The following is a 12,025-nucleotide window of genomic DNA, read 5'->3' as shown; positions in this document are numbered from 1 at the left end:
ATCCAGTGACGACCACCGAGCCACCACTAGAAGCACCTTGGGCTCCTGAGCCAGGGTGGAGGGGGCTGAGGGCCTCAGCCACACACCCCCAGTGTCCATATCCAGCAACAACAACAAGGCCACCTCCAGAAGTGCCCTGGGCTCCTCTGCTGGAATGAGGAAGGGTGCCATGGGCCTCGACCATACTCTCCTCCCCACTTCTTCATCTTCCCACCTTATCCCCTCCACTCCAACCACTCCACAACACTATCTTATAATGTAAAATATAATAATAATAATAAATAAGTAAATTTAAAATAAAGTATATTAAAAAAAGAAACCAAAAGGATGTAAAGGATAACACCACACAAACCTGATCAAAAAAGCTGGTGCTGTTACACTAATTAAAGACTTTAAGGCAAGAAGCATTACAAAAAATAAAGAGGGACATTTCATTAGGATCAGAGTCAATGCAACCAAAAGATACCACAATTATAAATCTGTATGCACCTAATAACATAACTTGAACCTAAATAAAGCAAAAATTGGTAGAATTAAAAGTCTCCACAACCATAGTGGAAAACTTTAACATACCTCTCTCAACAGCTGATAGAACAAATAGACAAAAGAAAAAAAAATTAGTAGAGATATAGATCTAGACAACACAATTAACAGAATTGATCTCATTGAAATAGATAGGACATTATGCCCAACAGTAGCAAAGTTAATATTCTTTTCAAGTACAAATAAAATGTCAAATTTCAAATGATTGAAATCAAATAAAGTATATTCTCTGATAATGAAATTAAACTATCAATAACAAAAATATTACTAGAAAATTCCAACTGCCTAAGCACTACATTTCTAAATAATCCATAGGTCAAAAAGGAAATAAAATGGAAACTAGAAAATATTGTGAACTGGCTGATAATCAGTATGTGATATTGAAACTTGTGGAATGCTAAAGCAATGCTTAGGAGGAAATTCATTGCCATAAAAAGCATATCTTATAAAGGATAAAGGCTAAAAATCAATTATTTACATCTCAAAAAGGTAGAAAAAGAGTGGTAGACCAATCAAAGAAAGTAGGAAGATGTAAATAAGTATAAGAGCAGACGTCATTGAATTAGAAAGCCAACATACTAATTGATATAACCCTTGGCAAGACTGAAGGGGGCAGGGAGAACAGACAGAGAGAGAGAGAAAGGAAAGAAGGGAGAACAAATTACCAATATCATGAATGAAAAAGAGGGCATCTCTATAAATCCTACAGACATCAAAACGATCAGAAGAGGATATCATAAATAACTACACAAATAATAACTACACAATTTGACAATTAGCACAAAATGGAGAAATTGATCAGAAATAAGAATTTGTCGATCTGACAGAAGAAATGAAAATTCTGAGTAATTCTTATCTTTGCTCCTCTACAGATATGGTATTTTTTTCCTCTGGTTTCTTTCAGGATTTTCTCTTTGTCTTTGATTTTCTGCAGTTAGAATATGATATGCCCATGTGTAGATTTTTCTTATTTTTCCTTGTTGATGTTCTCAGAGCTTTCTGGATCTGTGGTTTGATGTCTGTCATTAATTTTGGGAAATTCTCAAACATTATTGTTTCAGAAATTTCTTCTGTTCCTTTCTCTCTTTGTTCTTCTGGTATTATCATCATGCGTACCTAACACCTTTTGTAATTGTCCCCTAGTTCTTGGATATTTTGTTCAGTCTTTTATTTTTTCTGTTTGCATTTCAGTTTGCGAAGTTTCTACTGATATTATTTCAGGGTCACTGATTCTTTATATGGTGGTTTCCTGTCTATTGATTAGCACATCAAAGGCATTCTCTACTTCTGTTACAGTGTTTTTGATTTCTAGCATTTTCTTTTTATTCTTTCCTGGAGTTTCCATCTCTTTGCTTACATTACCCCACATGTTTTTACATGTTGCTCACTTTTTCCTTAGAGCCCTTAGCATATTAATATAGTTGTTTTAAGTTCCAATCTGATAATTTCAACATCCCTGTCATATCTGAGTCTGGTTCTGATGCTTGTTCTGTCTCTTTAAACTGTGTGAGGTGGGGGGGGTATCAAAATTTTTTTCTTTGTTTTCTTACTTTTAGTATGCCTTGTAATTTTTGTTGAAAGCCAACATGGTTTACTGGTCAAAAGGCACTGAATAGGCCTTTCACTTGAGGATTTATGTTTATCTGGCTAAGATTAGGCTGTGTTTACTGTTTGCTGTAATCATCATTGTCAGAGGCTAAAATTTCTTCTGGTGTCCTTTGTTTTGTTGCCCCTATTGCACAGGAGCCCCATTAATGTGATGGTAAGCATGAAGGAGAGGGAAGTGTTCAATACTCTTATGATTAGGTCTCAGACTTTTAGAACGCCTGTGCCCCTGGGCTGTGACCTTCACAAGTGGTTTTTAGTTTTTCCTCTCTTAGGTGGGAAAAGATGGCTAGGGATATTTTCCTTCCTGTACATGGAAAGCTAAAGCAGGCTGGATTTAAGTATTTCCCTTCCCCCAGGTCAGTCTCTGGTAAAACTCCATTCAGTTAGGCTCTGGTTAAATAATTTCTCTTGAGGGTGGGCCTTGTTAAGGAAAATGAATGCTCTGGGCATACTTCAGAATGGCTACTTTCCCCCTACCTGTGCTGGAAGCATGAGGAAAATTTTCTCTGCTTTCCATTGCAAAAACCTGGTAGGCCTCCTGGAGGTAAAGTTCAAAAAAGTGTGAGGTCCCCAAGGACTGGGTCCCTCTGGAGCTTTTATCTCTCAAGCTTGTCCACACTGAGCTTCTAGCAATTCATCAATTACAGTTTACATCTTCTTATCCTGGCACTGGTTCCTGTGGAGGTTTCTAATCTTGGCCTTGTGCTCCATAAGTTGTGATTCTGTATCTACCTCTATGTTTGTCTAATTTTGGGAGCATTAGTTTGTTCTGTGACCTCAGTTCTCTGATGCATTTAAGAAGAATCATTAATTTTAAGTTTGTTCAGGTTTTTTCATGTTGTTAAGATGGGAGTGACAACTACCAAACTATGTACATGCCAGGACTGGAAACCAGAAGTCAAGCCATTATTTTTTAATTAAAAAAAACTTCCCACAAGAAAAATTGCAGGCTCAGGTAGATGCAACAGTAAATTCTCCAAACATTTAAGTAAAACTAACTCCAATCTTATATAAAATCTTTCAGAGAATAGAAAATGATGGAACATATTCTCGCTCTTTTTTGAGGCCAGCATAACCTTCATACTAAAACATCATCATAAGGGGTTTACTAGAAAAAGAAAATCATTGATTAATCTCCCTTATAAACCTAGACACAAAAATTATTAATAAAAATGTTATCATATTGAATCCAATTATATATAAACAGGGTAAATACATCAAAACCAAGTGAGATTTACTGCAGGTAAATAAGGATGGTTTAACTATCAAAAGTAAGTCATCCTCTGGCATGATGGAGTAAGGATGTTAACAAATCCAGTCAACAAAAAGCTGGAAAAAAATATGCAGATAATTTTCTAAAAATTGACAGGAATTAAGATAATACACAAAAATATTAATTAACAAAAAGAAGACAGTAAAAGAACAGAGGGACAAAAAGGATGTGACAAAGACAAATAGAAAACCAACAGGCAAATGGCAGATATAAATCTAACCACATAGTAATTACATTAAATGTGAATGGATTAAACACTTTATAGGTAGAGATTGTCACACTGGATAAAAAAAGCAGAACCTAACCATATGCTGTATGCAGAGACACACCTTAGATCCAAAGATACAAAAAAGTTGAAAGTAAAGGGGTAGAAAACATATATAAATTGCAACAGTGAGAGCTAAAATGGCTATATTAATATCAGATAAAATAGATTTTAAGACAATAAATATTACCAGAGAAAAAGAGGGGCATTTCATAATGATAGAAAAGCCAACACAACAGGAAGATTTAATTATTATAAAGGTATACACACCCAACAATAAAGCCCTAAAATACATGAAGCAAAATCAAACAAAATTGAGAGAGGAAAAAAAAATAGACAATTCAACAAAAGTAGTTGGAGATTTCAAAACCCCACTCTCGGTCCTAGATAGAATAACTAAACAGAAAATCAGCAAGGACATAGAAGAGTTAAACAACACTATCAACCAACGTGACCCATCTGACAATTATAGGACACTTCACTCAACAACTGCAGAATACACATTTGTTTCAAGTCATGGCATGATGTAAGCAGCTAAAATTCCTGTAGAAAGCCCATCACCTTTCTGGCCTAGGGAACCACAGATGAAACCTGGAGCAGCCAAGGCCACTGGAAAGTGAGACGGAATCCTGAAGGAGAAAGAACCAGAGAAAGGGATCCCCTAATTCTGTGTACAAACTCTGCCTAAGTCTTTAAACGACCCCTGAACCATGCATACATGCTTTGGTTCAGACTAAAGCATCTTGCAGCTAAGACTAAATGAGCCGAATTCAGATTCAAACTTCGGCCCATGGCACAGGGACAGAATTTGTAGTTTGAGTCTAACCAAGGTAATTGCCCGCTAAGACAAAAATATAAGTACTCTTCAGAGGAATGTAACAGAATTCAGAATCTCCACAATGTAACACTCACTATGTCCAGAATGAAATCCAAAATTATTCAACATACAAAGAAAATGTGACACATTCTCAAGGGAAAAGATAATCAACAAAGGCTAAAACTTAGATGACCCAGTTGTTGGAATTACTGGACAAGGACTTTAAGTCAAAAATTATAATATGCTTAACAAGGCAAAGAAAAATATGTTCATAAGGAGATAGCCAGGGTTATTGGCTTGCTTCAGAAGTTCCCAACCATGGCTGCATATTAGAATTACTTAAGAATCATTTTTAAAAGACCAATGTCTGGGACCCACCCCAAACTAACTAAATGAGAATCCCTGGGAAATGGAAGCTGGGTGTCTATATATTTTAAAAGTTCCCTAGATAATTCTGATGGATGGTGAGGTAACCTTAGCTGTTACCACCTCCACCAGGAAGATTCCTTAAACCAGACTTCAGCATAAGTCACTGGCCAGCCTATGGATGGGTTCCCTGTGGGTCAGATGCCCACCCTGGATACAATCACCATGATCTGTGGGCTGATCCATGGGCCGTGTTGTCACAGACTAAAGGGGCTCTGAGCCAGAAAGTTGCATCCAGTCCATGAGCTTTTGCAATCTGAGTCATTAAGCACTGAGGAAAGGGGCCAGTGGATGGGAGGACTGGGGCTAGAATCCCAGGTGGATCCTGCTGTTGGCGGGTAAAAGCAAAGGAGGGGGCAGTACTGCTCAGGCCCCTCTCCTGTCTTCTTCCCCAAGCTAGACCGTCCTCCACACAGCTACTTCACGATGGGCTGAGAGGGAGCTGGCAATACCCTTGAAGACCCTCACCTCACACTACTCACAGTGTAGTTACTCCTGCCATAGGGCCTCAACTTCCCAGCCTTGCCAGCCCTGCAATGGGCATTATTCTCCAACTTTGGGAGGAGATGGGTAAGTCTCCTTTGCCAGTTTCTGCTTCCTAGAAGATTAGGCAGGCCTCAGTTAGGGTACCAAAATCAAGCTGTGCACTGGGAGTCTCGGGGGTGGGGCAGTAGAAGGGGTGTTCTGCCCTGCCCCTCCCCCACCTCCACTTTCGGTAAGTCCCTCCTGCACCTGGTGGGATCCCTGTGGCCTTCCATTCCCTCTGCCCCCTTGGCTGATTGGGGTGCTCTCTCAGACCAGCCCTCACGTGATAGGGACGCCAGGAAGGAATAGGAACTGCCACTCTGTGTGACCCTGGCCACTTCACAATGTCTCCAAGCCTCGCTTCCTCACCCGTGAAAGGGACACAGTGTCTACCTTCCAGGGGGGTTGTAGGGTTTACAAGAGGAAGCTGTGTGAAAGGCGATGGTGTACTGAGACTTGTCCAGGTCACCTGCCCGGCCCCAGGGGGTCCCTGTGAGCCGAAAGCAGAAGGGGCTCTGCCAGCTGAGCCCCGGACCTCCAAGCCTTCCTGAAAAGGAGGCTCCTCAGCAAACAACAGCTCAGACTCATTTGTTCTCCTCGGACAGCCTGGAGCTTCCGCTAGGGCCTGCAAAGTAGGGGACTGTCACCATCCTCAGACCTCTCCCTGAAGTTCCTGACATCCGAGTCGCGCCGGCGCCTGGGCTGCACACACAAGGGATGCTGCGTGGCCCCGCCCCGCCGGCCCCGCCCCCACTGCCGCCCCACCCCCACCCCAGCGCTGGGACGCTTATGGCTTTCCTGGGAAAAGGGCTTCCCGGTGTTAGGGGGAGGGAAGAGCTACTCCCTCCTTCCTCCAAGTCTCTAAATCCCTCTTTCTTTTTCTTTCTTTCTACAGGTAAAATCAGGAAAAAGGAAGCCGGCTCTCCTGAGAAAGGGTGCCCTTCCCCTCCCTCTAAGGGCAAAGCGAGGCAGGTGCCAGACGGTCCCCGGGTGTGCCAGGTTATTCCTCTCTGTTCTGTGCACAGGCTCCTGTGGCCTGGCTCAGAACACCGCCCCTGAGACTCGAGTGTGTGGTCCCAGCAGCCAGGTGTATGTGTCCCTCCTGCACAAGCAGAGTGGGGAGAGATGGTGCCCTTTTGGGGGATCTGAGAAATTTAGAGCTGGAAGGCAACCTGCATGGGGACTCACCAATGAATGTCCCACTAGAGCAATCTCAGATATCAGCAGACACTTTACAGCGCTTACTGGTTCGTGTGCTCATGCTTATGGTAACCACCTTGTGCCTCCCATCAACCCCACGAGGTAGGAACTATTCCATCCCGTTATAGAGGCCCAGAAACCGAAACAGAGAAGTTAAGTAACTTGCCCAAGGTCACAGAGACAGTAAAAATGAAACACGCCAGAGTCCAGTCCCTGCTCTTAACCACTGAGCTCTGCTGCACCCTCAACCCCTCATGTGAGTGGTGGGTAAACTGAGGCTCAGAGAAGTAAAGTTCACACAGATATCTCTGAGAGGGATGGCTTCATTATAGTGGAATCCTGGAGGAGCTTGGACAGTTTGGAAATGGAAGCCACACTCGCCATATGCCCTCAGGAATGGTGGGGGGGGGTGGAGCAGTGGGAGTGGGGGAGGGGGGCTAGAGGAGGAGTTGGAGTGGGTTGGTGGGGCTCCAGGCACATCTGTGCTGTCCCCTGCTGAGGGGATGTCAGCCAGGAAGGAAGCCCTCAGTGAATGTGGCTCCAGGACGGAGGGCTGGCGGGAGGTGGTCCCCTGAGACCTGGAGGGTGATGGTGGGGGTGGTGGGAGTCGCCCCCAACCCACCCCCACACACCTGAAGGAACCCAGAGTATTTTATTCCAAAATAGACTTCTTTGGCCTGTTTTGATATGGCTGTTTAGAGGGGCTGTAAACCACAGTAATAGCTTTGAAAAGCCGTCTTTTGTGGGAAAGATTTGCATCCGTGAGAAAATCTACAGTAGCAAGGTAAACAGTAGATGCAAACAGCCCTGAAGCCCCTTCCACCCTCCAGCCCCCCTTATCTGGATGTAGGAAAGAGGAACTCACAGGAAAAAGAGACTAAAGTCTGACACCTTAAAGGTCTGACAGTCTCTTAACACAGACTACTATCTACTCTTTCATCCACAGGACAGCCTCTGCTTTCCTTGCTTTGCTCCCACACAAACACATGTGTGCTGGAGGGCAAGAGATCTGCATAGGGAATGAGGGGTTGGGGTCTTTGAGTTTTCTTGCTGATCTCCTGGTTGACTCAGCCTCCATGACCTGTCCCTCTTCCTGGTGTGAATTCATTTGGGAGAAGGAAACAACGAAGATGATACATATTTCATACCGATCAAGAGGCTCCTAGCACCTCCTCTACAGCCTGGGAGGCTTGCAGACCTGCTTGCCAGCCCAGCACCTCCCACAAGAGCCTGCCAAGGAGGAACCCCCAGTGATAGGGAAGTTAATGCTGGTGGGACTGGGGCCAGGAAGGAGGGTCCACTTGGTCTCCCTCTCAAGGCTGCCGTGGGCACAGAGAAAGAAAGAGGAAACAAGGCCCCGCCCTCTGCAGTGACCTAAGTTCTCTCTGCCCCCTCACCCCATGCCAGAGTTGGCTGTGGGGACCGAGGAACTTGGGAGAGGGGACAGATGCACCTGCAAAAGAGAAGGCTTGGGGGAGGGGAAGTTACAGATTTCCTTCATCTTTCTGAAGGGCTGCTTTCTGAAGAGGGGGTGGACTACTTTTCTCTGTGTCCTTTCCATTCTGAACTATGTAAATGTATTAGTAGTAGTGCAAAAATTATTGAAATAGAGCTCCCTACACCCTCATAACCTACACTATCCACTTCTGTAGAATTGCTTGCTTAACCTAAGTAACTCCACTTTACCCCGTCTGAACTGTAGACTAACCCCCACTTCTGCATGAGAAACCATTGACCTTCTCATAGAAACAAAAGCCATTGCACAGAAACAGGAGCCAGGCACAGTAAACTGTTACATGGGAACAGGAACCACACACAATGAAAACTTGTATGCTTGGTTGCTCGAACAGCTCATTCTTGGCCTCTGTGACCTAGCTCCCTAGCTTGCTTTGTGCACCTGAACAAACCCGTGTGCCAACGGGATGTAGTTTTTGCCTTTAAAAACCCTACAAGACCAAAGCCCGATGCCGCTTTTCCTTGGTTCCTCCTTGGGAGATGGACACTGGCCAGGTGGAGTGAATAAACTGCCCTTTTCTGCACGAGTGGCGTGTAAGTGTATTTCTTGTGGGAGGGGGCCTCACTCACAACATTATGTACATTTATATTTAAGAAAAGAATGTGATTGATCCTCATCTACTGATATATAATAATCGCCAAGTAAACGAAGCAAGTCAAAGAAACAATTTGCATGGTATGAGCTCATGTATAAATCGTCCCAAGCTATCAACAATGCTTATCACTGCGTGGGGAGGATAAATAAATTGGGAAAGGGGTGGAGGGAGACGCCCTTTTTTACTCTCTAAATTCCTATTATATTTGAGTGTTTTTACAATAAAAATGTATTTATGAATCACTTGTAATTTTTAAACGTTAAGACTTAAGGGGCAAAAAAAAAAAGAGCATTAATGGCATATAAAATCAAAATTTCCTCTTTCCCCCCAAAATAAGAACAGATGAAAGAATAAATGGTTGGATATTAAGCATAAATCTGCTTCCTGTAATTACTGCCCCAGTTAGGGCTAGTTCTGCATGCACACACCGTGCGGAACATCACTGCCAAAGCAGAGGATGGCCAAGTCCCCAGCTTATGTGGCGTTGCTCCCTTCCCACAGCCACAGCCCACAGCACTCGTCACTAACAAATTCCCAGGTGATGCTGAGGCCCTGCTCCAGGGACCACACTTTGGGAACCACTGGCTGAGAGCATGCCGTTGTCCTGCCTCCCCCTGCATGTGACAACTAGAGGGGACTGTGCCAGGAGCAGAGGTGCCCATCAACTGGATACCAAACCTGCCACTGCCTGGGCCTTCCTGGGGTTAGGTCAAGAGATTTGGGATTCAGACGGGCTCAGCCTGCAGGTCTTCCTGTGGCATGGTGGGAAGTCCCTGGACTGGTGGCCCTTGCCATCTCCATCAGGCTTAAACGCTAGTGTACCCATCTCCATAATTGTACCTAACTCATGTGGTGATTGTATAAATGAAGTAAAATGTGTTTATACAACAGCTCTTTTCTGGCTTATTACCATTTACAGTTTACCAAAAATGGGTCCTAGCAACCACAGAGCCATCTGTGTTTTGGGTGGTGTCATGAGTTTGGGGTGTAAAAACTGGGAGGTAAGGATTAGAAGAGAATTGAAGTGCTCTGAATGCATTTCAAAGAAGACTGGGATATGCCTGTGAAAAAAACTGGGGGGGAGGAACCGGGAGCTAGTGAGTCGGGGTCCCCTGGGGAGAAGATAGAAAGAAAAACAAAAAACTGCCTACCAATTTGAGGCTCCCCAGTCCAATGGCATGTCTTGGACAAGGGGCATCTGGACAAAAGCAATACCCATGGAGTTCACTAAGAGATGTGTGATGTACGCTCCCTTCTTCTCCCTGATGTAATCTTCAGTAAAATCAGCATTGCTTATTAGTATTTTATGTAAGTGGATTCCTTAGAAAACTCAGAGTGTAGGGCTGGCCAGTTTGCTTGGTCGGTTGGAGTGCACACTTTTAATACCAAGGTCATGGGTTCGGATCCCTGTCCCAGCCAGCCACCCTCTCCCTGCACCCTCCCTAAAAGAAACAAACAAGAAAACTCAAAGTGACAAATTCTGCATCTGATGCCAAATGATCCCAGAGACAGCTCCAACAGGAGGCAGAGCTGGAGGCAAGGATACAGTGGGTCTGAGTTTCTTGTATCCAAAGCAGGTAATTCTTGACTGAGTCCAATATCCTGGTTCTCCAGACTCCCCGATGCCAATACCTGTCCCCCTTCCCCATGGCTTTGTTTCCAGTTGCAAGAGGATTTAGCTTTTGTTTAAAGCTAGCTGCTGCTTTGTAACAGATAGGAAAATAGAGAAGAGATATTTTTCTGCCTAGAAGGGACTGGAGGGGTTGTCCTGGAAAGAATGAAGATGGAACTGAAGCAACCAATCCTCTGTAGAAAAGATAAGTAACTTCATAGTTCCAAGGTGAGTTACACGAACAGACTTCCAAGCACCCAGGCTGAGACAGGGGACGCTGTGATGAAGCTGTGGCAGCTGTGTCCTCAGGCAGCCTGGTAGGGGCGGGGGGTGCTCACTTGGCAAAGGAGGGTAGCAGAAGGAGGAGGGGTAGAGATAACTGACAAGCCTTCTGTTTCTGGATCTTGGGCACTGATCACTGGAGGACGGCTTTGCTTCCATTAGCTGACCAAGTAATCTGGGATCTAGTGTAGTTAGTGCAGGGAACCCTAACTCTGGCAGTTCTGATGCTGGTGGATCCTTTGCCTTGTTGGCAGGGGAGAGGGAGCTGTTCCTGGGAGACTTGGTACAGATGCGAAACCTGGAAACAGAATGGTTTGGAAAACCCAGATTAAACAAACCCTAAGAACGTAGTCACTCTCTCCGTTGCTCCTGGCTGGCTATCAGCTGTGTGCCCCCCAAAATGAAGGTGCCTCAGCTTCTTGCAAGGGACAACTCTGGGGCTGTCTACAGTCACCAAGCTGCCCCCTCTGTGGTACCACACCCCATGCAATTGCAGAGACAGCAGCCAATAAGAGCAATGCAGCTGCAACAAGCCAACATCAGCTTGTGATTTCCGATTCAGTTGGGCCAGAGCTGATAAGGAGCGGGGCCTTGCCCACGATGGCCACACTGCCCGCTGGCTGCTGCTGAGTTTTAAACCTGCAGGGGCTAAGTTCTGGGTCCTTTAGCCTGTCCTAGGCTTGTCCATTTCATTCATTCATTCATCTATTTATTCATTCATTCACTCATCCATTTGCTTTATTTAATAAGCCAAGGCTCTCAATGTTCTCTTATCCCATGATGAATAACATAATGAATTAGACTAGCCGTCACTTTCCCAGAACTTATTGGGAGAGAGAGAAATGAGGCAGATATGTGACCTAAGAACTCTAATACAAAGATGCAAGATTGAATGTGATTCCAGTCATAGGAAGGGGACAGAAAAGAAGTAGCTATGGGAGGGCAGACAGAGCCATGGAGTAAAGGATTTACATTTCCAGACTTTTTTTTTCTTTTTTCAGATGGGTTTCTCTGCACAATAAGGGTTCAGAACAGAACCCAATCAAGCCCCTGTGGAAAAAGATCATTAACTTCCTAGACCTAAAGATCCTTTGGTTGCAAGTGACAGAAACCCAACTTAAACAAGCATAATCTGAAAAACCAAGACATTTATCAGACCATATAGTGGGACAGTCCAGGAGTAGATTAGGCATCAGAGTTTGAGGCATAGCTAAATCCAGGTGCTCAGACAATGCTGTCAGCAATCTGTCCCTCTCCAGAGCCACATACCTATTAGGCACAATAGGATGACAACATAGTCTGTGAGTTTTTCAAAGGTCTAGAAATGTGTCAGAGACTCCCCCCAAAAATGTTCGACTTGGAA

This window comes from Cynocephalus volans, chromosome 10, assembly GCF_027409185.1.
Source record: "Cynocephalus volans isolate mCynVol1 chromosome 10, mCynVol1.pri, whole genome shotgun sequence".
Lineage (NCBI taxonomy): Eukaryota > Metazoa > Chordata > Mammalia > Dermoptera > Cynocephalidae > Cynocephalus > Cynocephalus volans.
The sequence above is the reverse complement of the archived record's forward strand: the minus strand, read 5'-3'. Positions refer to the sequence as shown.